The 16,655-nt window shown below is 38.5% G+C and overlaps 1 long non-coding RNA gene across 1 annotated transcript in view; it reads left to right on the forward strand.

Moving 5' to 3' along the window:
- Window positions 1-15,379, forward strand: part of LOC150087754 (uncharacterized) — a 29,087-nt gene extending 13,708 nt beyond the window's left edge. Inside the window, exons 2-3 of the long non-coding RNA XR_016546759.1 lie at window positions 3,995-4,186; window positions 14,861-15,379. This is a non-coding gene — a long non-coding RNA (uncharacterized LOC150087754). The remainder of the gene's footprint in view (window positions 1-3,994; window positions 4,187-14,860) is intronic.
- The last annotated feature ends 1,276 nt before the right edge of the window (window positions 15,380-16,655 follow it).

The following is a 16,655-nucleotide window of genomic DNA, read 5'->3' on the forward strand; positions in this document are numbered from 1 at the left end:
ATGTGCAACAGTGTCAAAACCTTTCCTGAAATCCAAATATGATATCAAAATTATTTTTTGCATCCAGTTCCTTTGTAACCACATCATAATATCCTATCAAATTTGTCAGACAAGACTTTCCCTTAACAAACCCATGCTGTGTCTGAATTATTGCTGCAGTCTTGTCTAGATGATCCTGCAATGCATCTTTAACCAGTGACTCCATTATTTTACCCGGAACAGAAGTTAAACTAACTGGTCTGTAATTACTCGTGTCACCCTTCGATCCCCTTTGTGAATTGGGGATACATTTGCACATCTCCAGTCTATGGGTACCTCCCCTGAATCCAAGGATGCTCTCATAATTATGGCTAAGGGTTTGCTTAGTTGCTTTGCCGTCTCCTTTAATATAAATGGATAGATCCCATCCACCCCAGGTGCCTTTCTTATGTTTAACTTCAATAATTTCTCCTCCACTTTGCTCTCAGTTGTTACAAAATCATTAAGCACCATGCTACAATTTGATAACCTTCTGCCATTTTCAAATCTTAATAATTCCTCATGTGTGAATGTGGATGCAAAATACTCATTCAGTTTGTTTGCTATCTGAGCAGGATCATCAACAGTCGAACCATCCATGTCAAGTGGACCAATCAGATTCATCCCCTTCCTTTTAGAGTTTATATAAGTAAAGAAATCCTTTCTGTTTTTCTTAGCATCTTTTGCCAAGGATTTCTCTTAATCTGCCTTCGCCTGCCTAACCTTCTTTGTGACCTGATTACAGGTTTAAAATAGCAATTTTTATTGTAAAGACTGTTTTGAGTAGAGACATCACAGAATTGAAATCAAATTTACCGATAAACGAGTTTTAGTCTAACAATGATGTTCCCCTTCTCTATTCTGGGATGATTTTGGATTAAAGATGAATACGATTTTGATTGTCCAGTTGTCAAAATGTCAGTGCCCACAAAATTTGATGAAGAAAGAAAACAGAACGTTATTTTCTATAGAAAATATTCATTTTCATTAAACTTTGAAACACAATTTTGAAAACTGTTAGGGAAAAAAAAAGATACTTGTTTGCTGTGATTCTAATTTTACTATTCAAAAGGATCGATATGAGTTTAAGAAAATATTGTGTACAGTAAATGAAAAAAAAAAAATTTTTCTATCTGTAGCGCTTATTCCTAAGAAAAACAACTTTCAGTACATAACACGTACAACGAATTCTAGGAGCACACACCAGCAAATCATAAAGTTGTCGCCTTCTTTTGAAGTTAAAACAAGCCTTTGTTTTATTGCGAGGAGGGTACATTCTTATCGTGTATTTTAGGAAGCAAAACAGGCAGTCAGATGGAGCTGTTTTTGACTAACACGGCTTCAGCCACGTAGTTTATCACACCCCTAGGCGTGGGAGCGTTGGGTCCGTTACGTGCTGACGGGGGAGACTGTAGCCATGTGGCTCTAGATTCTGCGCATGTGAGACAGCAACATTTTGGACTTCAGTTGCAGTTTGGAACTTTCTCTGTCCAGTTGTCAAAATGTCAGTGCCTACAAAATTTGATGAAGAAAGAAAACAGAACGTTATTCTCTATAGACGCTTGGGTCATAGTACCACAGTGCGAGTTTCTTGATACGAATTCAAACCGTACGCTACGAGCGAAAACACCTAATGCATACATTCGATTATCGAGAAGGCAATGGACTGAATTCAAGGATAAATTGCCTGATTTCTTGCTTTCGTTAGAGCTAAAGCTAAAGATGAAATCCAGTTGCATCGACTCCGGATCAATACAGAGGACGGCATTGGTGACTTCTACTGGAAACACATTCCTAGAGCCAGAGGTACGTTTAACCTTACATCTTTCGGAGCTTGAAGTTTTGGCTACTAGAATCACAGATATTCATATTTTTCTTCAACGCCTAGAAAACGAAAAGCATGCATTTCTGTTGAAACCAGCAGTTATATTGAAGCACCTTAACAGCGTTCGAGAGCGTCTAAAGGCCGATGTAATTTCAAACTCGTTCGATGTATCGTTTAACAACGTCTATGCATATTATATAAGAACTGTAGAACCATATACCAGCATTCAAATTTTTTCTGCTTAGTGTCAGAAAGAGGAGATAAAAAAAAAAAAAACAGAGTTCAACATCTATGGTTTATTCAGTGTAGTAAGTTCGATGATCGATGAACTTAATTGTGCCTACACATTGAAATTTACGTGTCTTATGTAAGTGATTGTTTTAATTTTTTATACTTTTGTCTTAATATTTTTAAAAAAATTGTGATTTGTAGCTAGCTCTAAAATCTTATCAATAAAAAAATATATTCTATTTGTAAATATTGTGTCTGTCTTTTTCTTAGCTACTAGAAAATAACTTTGTAATTTTTCCATTAATAAATAGCCTTAAAATCTTAAACTTTGGGAAATTACTTTAGAAATGTAAAAAGCATTAAATTTCAAATATAGAGTAAAATTCAAGTTGCAGATTGGACCAATAGATGGAGCCACCATTCACAACTTTGGCAAAATAAATTTACACATCAAAGCAGTACAGAACACATCAAAATCTTTTCTTTTCAGGTTTTCAAAGGCAAAGTGTGTCTCTAAACATGGGAGACAAATATTATTAACACAGGAAATAAAAAACAAAAACTTTACATTCTAGAATAAGAAAAAAAAAACATTGGTAAAATAAATTTACACATCAAAACAGTACAGAACACATAAAAATCTTTACTTTTCAGGTTTACAAAGGTAAAATGCATCTCTAAACATGGGAGACAAATAGTATCAACACAGGATATAAAAAAATTAAAAAAAAAAAACTTTACATTCTAGAATAAGAAGGGAAAAACATTTTTTTTCAGCTTTCAGAAAGGACCGATAGATGGCCCCACCATACATAGCTATTGGTAAAAATATGTATATTTAATCATCAAACACATAAAATAAAATAAAAATCATTAATTTCTGATTCTCACTGGCAAAATGGACTAACAATAACACAGTATTTATTTCCAATAGTATCAACATTGGAAATTTAAAAAAATATAAAAACGTTTTGTTTCAGGTACATACAACCAGAAGAAATAAACAACAATGGCCCCCAGCCCTGCGATGGGGCCCCACAATTCATTGCAGAATACAGGTCTGTTGACGTCACACGCACACACTTTTAACTATAACAGGCACATTTACACACATTCTAACAACTTAAAGGGTAGCCCAATGGATAAGCACCAGACAGATGACAGATGAAATAAACAACAATGGCCCCCAGCCCTGCGATGGGGCCCCACAATTCATTGCAGAATACAGGTCTGTTGACGTCACACGCACACACTTTTAACTATAACAGGCACATTTACACACATTCTAACAACTTAAAGGGTAGCCCAATGGATAAGCACCAGACAGATGACATGGGTTCGAGCCTCGGTAAAAATAAATAAAAAAAGAAAAAAATGCAGCGCAATCTAGTGAACAATATAAGAACTAAAAAAATGTTTTTTCCCATCGACTCAACAGCTAATCACAGAGCTGGCCTCAGACAAGCATGGGGACAGCACAACAACCAATAAGAGACCTTAAAACATCTGCCATTACGCTCGTTCTTAACTCACCGTCTTAAAGTTAACTGCAGCCATTATCCCACTGCAGGATGGAAGCCTCCTCAACAATTCATGCTGAAGGAAATGGACCATAATCTGCCACGCTGGTCCAGTGCGGGTTGGCAGATCGACCGTATTTAGCAGTCAGGGGCTTGAACCCCGGTCTACTCAAAGAACGTGGGCTACTGCACTCCAACTCCTGACCACTCACCGTCTTAATTACTACTAAATACATCCGATTACAAAGTTTTTCCCATTTTTCCTGTAAGCAGCTTTTGCATTATTTAATGATTCAAGCTGTTTTTGATCTGTACCATTCCTATAAAATGGTAATCAGTAATTACACTATGCCATATTCCTAATACATAACAGAGCGTATTTCTTTTATATTCACGTTAGATTCCACAAAAATTCACGATGGATTCCAATGGCAAACCAGAAATTCGATATGTAATGCAAGGACTTACACATGAGAGAGATGATCGCTTCTCCAACTTCCAGAACCAACAAGCTCAGAAAGAGCCGAAGGCAGATGAACAGAAAGATAACAAAACAGGCACGGAATCCAATGGTAATGATGGAAATGTGAAGGTACGCTATTTAAGATATCGCTTGTAGAAAATGAAATAGAAAATGAAATATATTACGAGGATTGCTTTTAATTAAAACATGTTCAATGCATTACCAACACGTTTAGAAAATTTATAAGAACACCCGTTTTGTTTTGTTTGCTCTTTGTTATAGTTGTGTGTGCCAAGATTTGTATGGCATTTCAAATATACGCTGAATGCATTTAAAATTAATCATTGCATGCTGATTTGTTTTGGTGCGTCCATGAATAGTCAAAGTCTGAATGCTAAAGATTACTTTTTATTTTTCAAAAATAGAACCTTTTAAAATCCTTAAACGTGTTTTTATTAAACAACTGTCGTGATAAACGGGCTCTATTGAAACATTTCATCAGTAAAAAGTTTAAATTAAGATAAATACACTGGTATCCAAAAAACGGAAGGAACATCACAAAGCAGAGAATATCACTGGAATCCATGGAAATATTCGACTAAAATTTCAGATGTGAGCAAATAACCTCCTTTAGAGTAATATAGATTCATAAACAAAGATAAAATTTAATTTCATTAATGACAGCTAATTTTCGAAAACATTTCAAGTACTTCGAGTTAATGTGTTCGAAGGCCAAGAGGACTCAGAGAACCCCCCGAGATTTCTTTTCAGCACAACCAACATGATCCAGCAAAGGGCCACCATTTTCATGTTACAAGAAACATTTGATCTTAGATCTCGTTCTGTGTACTCTTGTCTGTCATTATTTTATTCTCACTGTAATAATTAACTAATTGATATTAATTAATTGGCGAATAGATTTCTACAGCAATCTGATTCATTTAGGTCATGAATAATCTATTAGCTGAATTTGTGAAGGTTTGAAAGAGAAGTAGGTTAATCTTTACAGATTAACCTACTTTTATCGAAGATAAACCTACTTCTCTGTAAAGTAGGTTAATCTTTACAGATTAACCTACTTTACAGAGAAGTAGGTTTATCTTCGATACCTTGATAACGTTATTGCTACTGTTGGTTGTACAAACCTTTTTATCATGTCAGATGCCAATGCAAAGTCTCTACTCTGGTTCTCATCCTCCTCTGACGCTAAAGGCAGACTTATCGAAGAATTCCTACTCTCTTATCACCTTGTTACTCTCAACCAGCCTGACATGCCTTGTACCTTCAGCTCTACATCTGGAGAGAGCAATATTGACATAACTGTGACTGCATATGCCAACGCTACCACTGTTTCTGACTGGTCTGGTAACTGTGGCATTTGCTCTAGTGATCACAGAGCTATTACCTTTGTTATTAAGTCTTCCTCTCCAGACACTTCTATGCCTTTGCAGGACCTTCACCGCTTCTTCCTTAAACTTATATTATGGCGTCGTTTTGATGATGCTCTTCAGTTCTCATTCACGGACTCTATGATGAATAATATTGCTAATTACTCTGCATCTGACTATGCAAAGTATGTCCAGGATGCTTTGTTTAAGGCCTGCTCTCGTGCTGTTAAGAAGTGCTGCCTAAACATTCAACACCGTGGTGGAGTCACGACTTGTCCATCTTACGCCGTCGTGTGTTCCGTGCTCGCCGTTGAGCAGCTAAAAAATGAATATCGCAACCACAAAAGGCAATATGCCAAGGCCATAAAGGACAGTAAAAGATCCACTTGGAAAACATTTGTTTTAACCTCAGGTAACTCTGACCCTTGGGGTCTGGTTCATCGTCTCTCTAGAAACAAGGTTCACCCTCCAGAAATTTACCGTCTGTTGATTATCACAATGATGAAACTCTGACTTGGACTACCACTGTCAATGCCATACTTAATGCACTTCTTCCCTCAGATGATTCCTGCTGTGATCTTCCTATTCACCAACAAATTAGATCTCTCAACAGTACCTATCTTACTTCTGAATCCACTCCCTGCTTCAACCAGGCAGAGGCTGATTCGGCAATCTGCAAAATCAATAATAATAGCTGTCCTGGAATTGATGACCTCAGGGCATTTTTATTAAGCGACTACACAAACTCTATCCCTCTGTCTTTGTCACAATGTATAATAAATGCTTGAACGACGTAACTTTTCCAGTTCTTTGGAAGACGGCATTGTTAAAATTAATTCCCAAACCTGGTACTCCTATCACTGGTAAGGCCTATCGTCCTATTGCGTTATTGTCCAACTTGGGTAAAACTCTTGAGAGACTTATTGCTGCCCGTCTAGATTGTCTATTTACTGAACGCTCATTAAAGTCCTCCGACCAGTTTGGCTTTCGTACAGGCCGTGGAACTGAGGAGGCCTTGGTTGAACTTCTCTCTAGAGTAAACAATGCTCTTTTAAATATGCTATGGCTATTTTCGTAGATTTCTCTGGAGCCTTTGACTCCCTTTGGTGGGAGTTCTTTGCTCGCCCCAGGGCTGCTTGATGCTCCTCACAACTCTACAACTTAACCTGCAACTACTTTCTCCACAGTTCTGTACAAGTCATTTCTGGAACTCAGCAACTTAGTCGTTCTGTCTCTCGAGGATGCCCACAAGGTTCGGTGCTTGGTCCACTCGTCTGGAATTTTTTTTTTTTTTTTTTATGTAAACCCCAAACACGAGGGGTATTAGAACCTATAGTACTTAGTATCGTGCTTGGGTTGGAGGTTGAGAAGACAAAAGAAGATATTTGTTGACATTGGATTTGAACTTCTGTAGACTGTAATTTTCAGGAAATACGTACGAAGGAAGGTTGTTCCAGAAAACGGCAGTTTTCTGGAACAACCGGTTAATTGATTTCTCCATTACTTTAATTAAGTTGGCGGTTAATTGATTTCTCCATTACGTTAATTGAGTTGGCGGTTAATTGATTTCTCCATTACTTTAGAAAGAATAAACGAGGAAGATGAAAAGTTGGTTCTGTGAGTTTGAAGTTGGACAGTGAATGGATGTTGGCTGGTGGCGGCACATGTTCGGACTGTTTTGAAAGAGACAGCCGAAATTATAGAAGCCAATTCAGAAGAACAGTGCCCATGGAAGTATCTGTACAAGAGGCATGCAGCAGAAACAGTACGTCTATGAGACAGCGAGTGGAGAGGCTCTGTTAGAGATGAATCATTAATTAACATAACTGCCCTCTTCTGAATGGAATCAAGAAGCCTCAAAGAGGTTTTGGGGGCACCACCCCAGATGTGGGAGGGCAATATTCCATGGCAGGGCGGATTTGCGATTTATACAGTGTTTGGAAGAAAAGTAACGCCAAGAGCGAAAGAGAAAACCAAGTTTTTTTAGATGCAGAAGAAGCAATATTTGTAATGTGCTTGTGCCAAGAGAGATTAGAAGTCAGGGTAATCCCCAAAAGAGATATATCATTTTGCCTAGAAATCGGAGTGTCGCTAAAGTTAAGCATAGGAGCAGAAGAATCCTTTTTGCGAGATATAAGACAAGACTAAGTTTTAGAAGTGTTGAAATCAACTAAGTTGTCTTTGCGCCACTGGAGAATTACCTGAAGATCGGCATTTAAGGAATTGGTAGCAGATTTTCTAGAAGTTGAAGTTGATTGACCAGGGCAAGGTTTCTCAAAATGGAAAGTTTAATGCAATGTGCTATCATCGGCAAAACTATGGATAGGATTTCCAGTTAATAGAAGAAGGTCATTAATATACAAGAGGAAAAGAGTGGGGGAAAGAACTGAAACTTGGGGGACAACGGCATTAGTGGAGAAGTTAGAAGACAGAGAGCCATCTACCATCACCCTCAGTGAGCGATCAGAGAGAAAACTGGATAACCAATTACTAAAAACAGTTGGCAAACCATAAGATGGAAGCTTGTTTAGAAGACTTTTATGCCAAACATGATCGAAAGCCTTTGAGACGTCAAGAGCAACTACTTGTGTTTCACCGAACCTTTCCATTTAATTAGTCCATAAATGGGTAACATAAGCCAGAATATCACCAGTGGATCGACACTGACGATCGTTAATCAGACGGAAGGTTTCCAGGTAGGTTAAGAGTTGGCGGTTAATTGATTTCTCCATTACTTTAGAAAGAGTGGAAGTAATTGCAATGAGACGATAATTGGATGGGAGGGATTTGTCACCCTTTTTAGGAACTGGCTGGATATGAGCAAATTTCCAAGTAGAAGGAAAAACACCTTTGTAATAAGAAAGTGAAAAAAGGCGGCAAAGAATAGGAGTAAGTTCAGGAACACAGGTTTTGAGAACAAGTGGAGAAATACCATCGGGACCTGGAGTTTTCTTAGCATCAAGATTCGTCAAAACATCCTTTTGACGGAAGACCACAAGAGGCATTGAATGGAGCGTGCTGGGAATGGTGGGAGATGTTTTACCAAGATCATTAATACATGAGTTTGAAGAAAAATGGGATGCTAGCAGGTGGTCAGCTTTATCCTTGGCTGAAGTGACAACAGAACCATCTGGTTTGAACAGAGGTGGGAGCAGAGATGGGCAAAAGTTGCGGCCAATAGCTTTGACAAGAGACCAGAATGCTCGGCTACCATTAGGGCAAGAAGCAAGTTTTCTACTCTTAGCCTGTTCAAACTCTAGTTTGGACTGATTAATAACTGCTTTACAATTGTTGCTAGCTTTGGTGTAGGCAGAAAATGAAACTGAAGAATTAGAAACAAGCCAATTACGATATGCAACATTCATTTGGTGGGACAGCTTCTTTTCTCGCCTCAGGGCTGCTCGATGCTCCTCACAACTCTACAACTTAACCTACAACTAATTTCTCCACCGTTCTGTTCAAGTCATTTCTGGAACTCAGAACTTAGTCGTTCTGTCTCTCGAGGATGCCCACAAGGTTCAGTGCTTGGTCCACTCGTCTAGGATTTGGTTCTAGATGAGTGGCTTCTCCGTTCAACTTCGAATGCTTCTAAAATAGCATATGCCGATGATCTAACCCTTCTTTTCCTTGGTAATTCTCGTGCTTCTTTGGAAAGTACTGCCAGTAGCATTATGAATGATCTGTGCTCTTAGTCTGCTATTAATAAACTTACCACTTCTCCTAAGAAGACTAAGCTTCTTTAATATAAGGGCAACCTTAACATTTTCAGGCCTCCGATTGTTAAACGTTTTGGTCGTTCTCTCTCCACGGTTGACTCGCATAAATTTTTGGGTGTTATTCTAGATCGCAAGTTAAACTTTCAGAAACATATATTGCACCTTCATGATAAAATATCCAAGTATACATCTATGCTTGTCCGTCTTTCGCATCAATCCTGGGGTATTAACCATCATACCCTTCGTCTTTTGTACAAAGTGGTGCTTGTTTCGATTTGTACCTATGGCGCTGGTGCCTGGTTTTGGTATACTAAGAAGATTGCCATCCAAAAGAAACTCTCCTCTATCCAAAGACGTATGCTCTTAATGATGAGTCGTACCTGTCGCACTGTCTCGACAGCTGCGCTCCAGGTTTTAAACGGTTGCCTACCTCTGGATCTCCAAATCGCTTATCGAGGTTTTTGCTATTACCTTAGACATGCCATTCCAGTTGACTTTTTAGACTTCACTATTAATATCCACTGCGATCCTAAAGCCGAAAAAACTCGTTGCTGGAACCACCTGGTTCAACTCTGGCAAGTTCTTTGGTCTTCTTCTTCAAAAGGTATGGTCACAAGAAAACTTATTCCACCTGTGTCCTTTGCCTTACAAAAATCTATTCTAAAATGGTTCAGTCCGAGTCTCCGCACTCTTTTTCTTCTAACTGGTCATGGTTCCCTTCGTGCTAAACTTGCTATGTTTAACCTGTCTGATTCATCCCTCTGTAACTGTGGCAGCCCAGAAGACTGGCAGCATGTTCTTTGCACCTGTCCATATAACTTGGATCTTCGTCAGCCTCTGTCTACTCTGTGTCAACCATTCTCCCCAGGCAATGAGTCTTCTCTCTTGGACTCCAAAGAAAAAGTTCATCTTCTGCAAGATTTTGCACATAAAGCCTTTGCCAGAGGTGGACAAATCATCAGTAGTGCCCCAATTTCAGGAACTACTCCTATTCCAGCTCTACCTGCAGTCCAAACTAGCATCTCTATCATCATCATCTCGTGATACCACCACCATCGTCACTACCACCATTTTTTTTTAGCTCAAATACCAACTTCACCACCATCTTCGACTTGGACAGTTGGATAACAAACGTGTATGACGCCGAGTGACATCACTGTCTTCTTGACTTCTATTTCCTGCTTACCTCAGGCTGGTCCTGAGGTGGGGTTACACTGGTGCAGGATGATTTTTTATTTATTTTTATTTTTTGTTTTTTATCCCATTTTATTAACTTATTTTTATCTTTATTTTTACTGAATTTTATTTTTATTTTATTATTATTTTTTTATTTAATTTATTTATTTTATTTTTTTTTACTTATTTTTATCTTTAATTTTTGTGATTATTTTATTATTATTATTTTTTAATTTATTGTTAAAATTAACTTTATTTGCTCATACTTTGAATGATTTCGACATTCAGTACGTGACACTCGAGGTTTGCTGCGGTTCGCGCTCAGTTGTGGCCCGCCTCCACGCGGCATAGACGGGTATCAGGACGCACCACCCTGGTGCTTGTTGCTTCCTGATAGCAAAGCGGTCAGAAACAACTAAACAACATAACAAACATATACACGGCACAAACATAGCACTACACACATTTGTGGCCTTTCTGCAGAGTTTTTGTAACATCACTGTGTACCACGGCGGAGTTGAACTAGCGTTTGGGAGCTGCCCTACATGGCTATATAATCTTTACAAGCGGGTACCCCTTCTGTGGATTTTTCCAAATACGTGGAGTGATACAATGTTTGACAAACGTCGCTCCTCCTCCTAACTGATCACGTGGTGTCACGCTTCCGAGAGAGCTGACTAGACTGCTCCTTGCTTTCGCAAGTTGGTCATTGACATCAACCCCACCATGTCGATGTTTTCTCTCCGATCTCGGCGACAAGCAGAGAGAGAGAGAGAGAGAGAGAGAGAGAGAGATAGAGAGAGAGAATACGGGTATATTTTCCCCCAGTGACGATCAGGAGACCGGATTTGTAGAGAAATGCAACGCTGGATACTCATACCTTGAAGTGAACTCTTAGTACAGACGCTGAACTATCAATATCATTTATCCGTTGTTGAATTTGATCAGGGAATATAAAAGAATAATTAAATATTCGAAGATTGTTCATTCGTGAAAACATGCTGTCCATAAGTCATGTGAAACTCTCCATAAGCTGAGTAACACGTCCACAATCATTAGCCCGAATTTTCTACATAGTAAAAAATGCCTTATGGCAGCTACACTCATTCCTTGGCACATCCTTGAAGAGTGTGAAGTCACGCTTACAACAAACATACCTACAAACTGGATTAATACTGTTGCAAACTTTTTCGCCTCCAGTACAGTTAAAACTACCTCCCACTCGAAAGCGCGGTGGAACTAAGACCTCAATGTAGCTTTTAAACTGAAACAACTTCATAAAATTTAGAAGCAGAGATTGCTGAAGGATCAATAAAATTCACGTTGATCCTGACCAATGGATGGACCACATTACGAGATTTTGATCAAGTGTACTGCCCCCAAAACCTAGACGTGCCAGATCACATGTCCCATCTGGATAACCTCCGCAGTTATAATTTCACTACATCTAAACTTATAAAAGCTATCAATTCATTGTTTCCCACTACTGTCGCAGGAGCTAATAATGTCCCCCAATTCATCGTTAAGTGCCTGAATCCTTTTATTATTCAACCACCATTATTCGTTCGTTCCCAATTGAGTGGAACAGCTACAGTGTTAGGCCTGTATCCATTTGAAAAATGTTGCTACCAGCCTCGTTTGTTTATTGTTTGTTATTTGTTTTTTTAGGAGCATTAGCAACTGAGGCCATATTGCTCCGGGGATATGCGGTGGTCAATCCCTGACCTTTCCGCATTCTCCGTATTTGGTGGTCGCGGGCTTTAACCCCGGTCTAAACAAGAAGCGTGTGCTTCGCACTGCTGCTCCTGCCCACCTGGCTACGGAGGCGCCATTACCAGTCCTCACCAAACAGATTCTTGCTTAGCCCCTCCCAAGATTCATTGTGCTCTCTCATAGCGATCGACAATTATAAACCTCCTCGCAACCACAAATGCTACATTATCAGCGTTCGAGAGCATATAACTTACTTAGATATAGAGGCTGCATTTGATGTTGTGAATGTTGTCCCTTCTCTATTGTGGCTTTTAGAATCATACTATCACATCAAGGGAGATATTCTGTGCTTTCTCTCTGCTCTCTTTGCAAGAATTTGTTATAACTTGACAGAGGAGAAAGATGCTATCGGAGCACTGTTACTGCTGGAGTCCCCCAGGGTAGCATTCACTCTGGATTGTTATTCACGGCGATTATAGTCCCACTAATACAGAACCAACAAATTGTCCTTCTACACCAATAATCTTAAGATTCTTATGCCAATTGGGCCCAGTCCCACCCTCATCCTGACCACTAACCATATCAATGAAAATTGCGTCTTTGCTTCAGTACTTTGGCCTGATGATCAACCCCGAGAAAACCAAGATGATGGTATTCTCTCTGAAGACCAATCCCACAGTAATCGCTCCGACTTTTGGTAACACCTAAATCCCTGTTGTAACTACGCATTCTGGTCACGTGTACTGTTCGACCCTAAATTCTGTTTTAATACTCAGCTGGATAAACTCGCCTCACGAACCTTGAGTCTACGTTGGACAACAAAACAAAATCTGCTGCATATTGAAGAGATTCAGAGACTCGTACAATAATGGGGGTAGACAATTGTTTTATGTATTAAGAAATACATAAAACAATTGTCTACCCCCATTATTGTACGAGTCGGAGGAATGGGCTTCGGCAACCATACCGAGCAAAAAGCCTCTCATTGCATCTGAATATTGGCTACTGAAGTGGACCCATTGAAATCCAATCTCTGATGCCGCAAATTAGAACAACACAATTAGTAAATGCAATAGGGGGTCCCCGTCTCTCTGAGCTTACTGACTCCCGAGGGCTGATCATCATGGTGAAAATGGTTGCGGGATTTATTTCTGAAGCATCCATATGGGATTCATGCTAATCGACAATTTGCTTCTCAGCCTTGCGGGTTGCTCCAAGACTGCCCCCCTCCCCCAGAATACGAGACTTTTCCTGATTGTTTCCTCCCTTTTCAGATGCTCTCTCAGATCTATAAACCGAGGATGACCTCTACAAATCTGCATGTGACAAAAAGCTTAGAAAGGAAGTCTTATCCATGCAATGACAATAGGGCAAAGATATTGACTCTTGTGATGATGCTTCCCAAAAAGAATTAACTGTCATGTGATATACAAATTGGAGGTGTGGAGAGCTGTCTCTCTGTGTTTATTAACTTTAAACTCGGTGTTTATTAATGTCTCTCTCAGCGTTTAATAATTTCTTTTATTTGTAAATACCCTTTATTTGTACGTAAAGGTATTTACAAAGAGAAAAAGATTTAAAATTTTTTCTTTGAGATGGATTTTAATTTTCGGGAACAGAAAAAGTCGCACGGTGCTAGATCTGAAGAATAAGGCGGGTGGTGCAATGTTGTGATCTTATTTTTTGATAAAAACTCTCTCACTGCGATCGAGGAATGACAGGGTGCATTATCATGATGCAAAAACCATTTGTTCGGCCATAAATTGAGCCGTGTATTTCGGATTTTTTCAAGAAGTCTTCCTAAACCCTCAACGTTTTGATTAACAGTCTGATTGGGGGGACAAATTCCTGATGAACAACATCACGACAAGCATGAACTTGATCTTTGATGGAGTCATTCTTGTTTTCTTTAAACGTAGAGAAGAGAAGAGTTTGCCACTGCATGCTTGGTTTGCATGTTCTTTGATGCTTGGTTTGTGGACCATACTGAAAGACCCCGAATTCATCTCCTGTTATCACTAAATCCAAAAATTTTAGTCTTTGCTCTAAATTACAATCACTTATTTTTCCACCGAAATGTTAAAACATTGATTCACTCAAAGAGGCACAGTTCAATCAAAACTTAATCGATTGTAACGAAACAAAAAACTAAACTATACAGGAAAAAACAAGCTACAGTAAAATATGAATGTTGTTGACATGCGCAGTTGTAAAGCGTTCGTATGCAACGATTCTCTTTTCATTTTAACTGCACCTTGTATACCTCTATGTTTAACTGCTGCAACAAACACCATATGTACATCACCTGTAGAACTTGGCACTTTTAGCATAAATGGCGCCCAGGAAGAACCCTCCTGGGTAGCACAGTTGGTAGGATCGCCGTCCTCCCCACACCGGGTGGAAAAGACCTGACTTCGAGTCCCAACAAAGACGGGAGGAATTTTATGAGCTTTTTTCACAACGTGGCCGAGTTAATCGGTCTTAGGCGAGGGTGGCATAGTTTTTATCCCACATAACTTGGGTTTTTTATCCAGCAAAACAGAAAATTGACCTCAGAACACACACAATTTACAGACAGTATACACAGTGCAATATCGTCTTAGTCGCTGATGCTCCTAAGACCCTACTACTACAACAGCCAAGGAAGAATACATTAGCAAAATTTTAAAAAGAAAAAGGGAAAAGTAGACATTACTTTTGGTGTAACTCTCACATATATTAAATGAGAGTATGAATTTTTTAGCTGTAGTAAATTTGAAATGTTCTTACTGTCTGTACTAACTTAATTTAATTACTGTTTACCTTTATAGGTTCAACTACCATGTCCTGTACTGTGATTCTATGCAATAGATCGTTTTAAATTTATCAAGCACTTGAAGATAATGGTATAGGTATCCATACAGAAATTTGTTGAGTGTATTATTCCAAAGAAGGCGTTTTGAGGACTTGTCGCGGCTGTGGTTTTCAAGATTTTAAAATCCGTTTCAAAACTCTCTCACCAAATGTATTTAGAATTTTGATCTCAATGTACAAATTACATATGTATAAACTCATTCTATAATCTCATTTTATCATGTACTGAAATTTGATCATTGACTGTTATCCGAATAAGAAAAAAGCATTGTAAGCATAATTTTACAAACGACCTCAGCTTTTTTAGAAGAAAATTCAAGAAAAAAAATTTACTCTAAAAAATAGAGTAGGCTCAATTGGCCCTCACAGGAGCCCTGTGAGGCCATTCAAGCTCAAGTTGACTGTTAATTGAGGATAAAACTTTGAGTTGCTGTACTTTAATAAATACTGTATAAATAAATTTTTACTTCGTTGGTTTTGATTTTTTTTAATAGTTTTCCTACATTTATGGCGTTCGTGAGCCGATTAGGGACAGGGCCAGGGTGTTTGTCCTATTTTTTGGTCATAAAGCTAGCATGGAAAATCTGACTGATACTGATGATAGAAAAATTGGAATTATGTGTTGTTTCTAGTTCAAGTTATTTATAGAATTCTCTCTCACACATGATCTATAGACGTCAAACATTTTTCAAATTCTTAAAAGACTTATTTTCGAAAAAGTCATCACTAATTTTGGACAATAAACAATGAAGGCGATATTAAATCATAAATGATAATTTTGAAATGATAAATTTCGAAAAAAATTGAAAATAGAAGTGAATAAGAGCTTCGCTAATATACATATAGTTTAATTTTTTTTTTTTTTTTTTTTTTCAAATTTTACACATATAAGCAGAAATACATGAACATGCATGATTAAATTATTAGCCTCTTCCATTTTCCATTTTATTTAACTTCATGTTTCTGTTTTATGTATGTAACGTGTTTTCAGCAGAACTAATAATTTTTAAATAGATAGATACTTATGATGGAAAGAGCCAACATTACATTCAATAAGAATTTCAAACCATTAAGAACCGATGGTGAATCCCAAGCAGAATACTAACCAAAGAGTTCTCTAGAAATTATAAACAATGTTTATTCCTCAGAGACAGCGCCCCCACTCCCTTTTTTTTACAACTGGATTGAAGTGAAGCTATAATCCTGCAGTTAAGGCTTTACATTTAGGTTTAGATGCTTCTTTAATGTCTAGAAATGCTGCACTACCCAGTGAAACATTGCTAGTGGGGATAAGGAGGTGATTATCCCTTTGTACAAGGCCATAGTTGGGCCGCATCTTGAGTATTGTATACAGGTCTGTAGACTTCACTTTAGAAAGGATATAGATCTTCTGGAACGGAGTAAAAGAAGGGCAACCAGATTGGTGAATGGGAAAAAATGGTGCTCTTACCTAGAAAGGCTTCAGTTCTGAAAATTGCAGCGTCTGGAGACTAGGCAACTGCGAGGTAATTTGATTGAGTTCTTTAAGGCCTTGAATGGATTGAGTAAGCTGAATGTGAATGGCATTCTTCCTTTTACTGAGACTACACACATGAGGGGACGTAAATTTAAGCTGAGAAAGGATGGTTGCAGGTAGATGTGCGGAAGTTTGCCTTCAGCCAGCGAGTGGTTGATTGTTGAAATCCCATAAAAACAGAGGGGCAAAAGCCCCTACCTTTCTTGGAGTGCAATTAGTATTAGTATCATACAAGA

The sequence above is a fragment of the Mastigoproctus giganteus genome, chromosome 3, assembly GCF_048544385.1.
Source record: "Mastigoproctus giganteus isolate SK-2022 chromosome 3, ASM4854438v1, whole genome shotgun sequence".
Lineage (NCBI taxonomy): Eukaryota > Metazoa > Arthropoda > Arachnida > Uropygi > Thelyphonidae > Mastigoproctus > Mastigoproctus giganteus.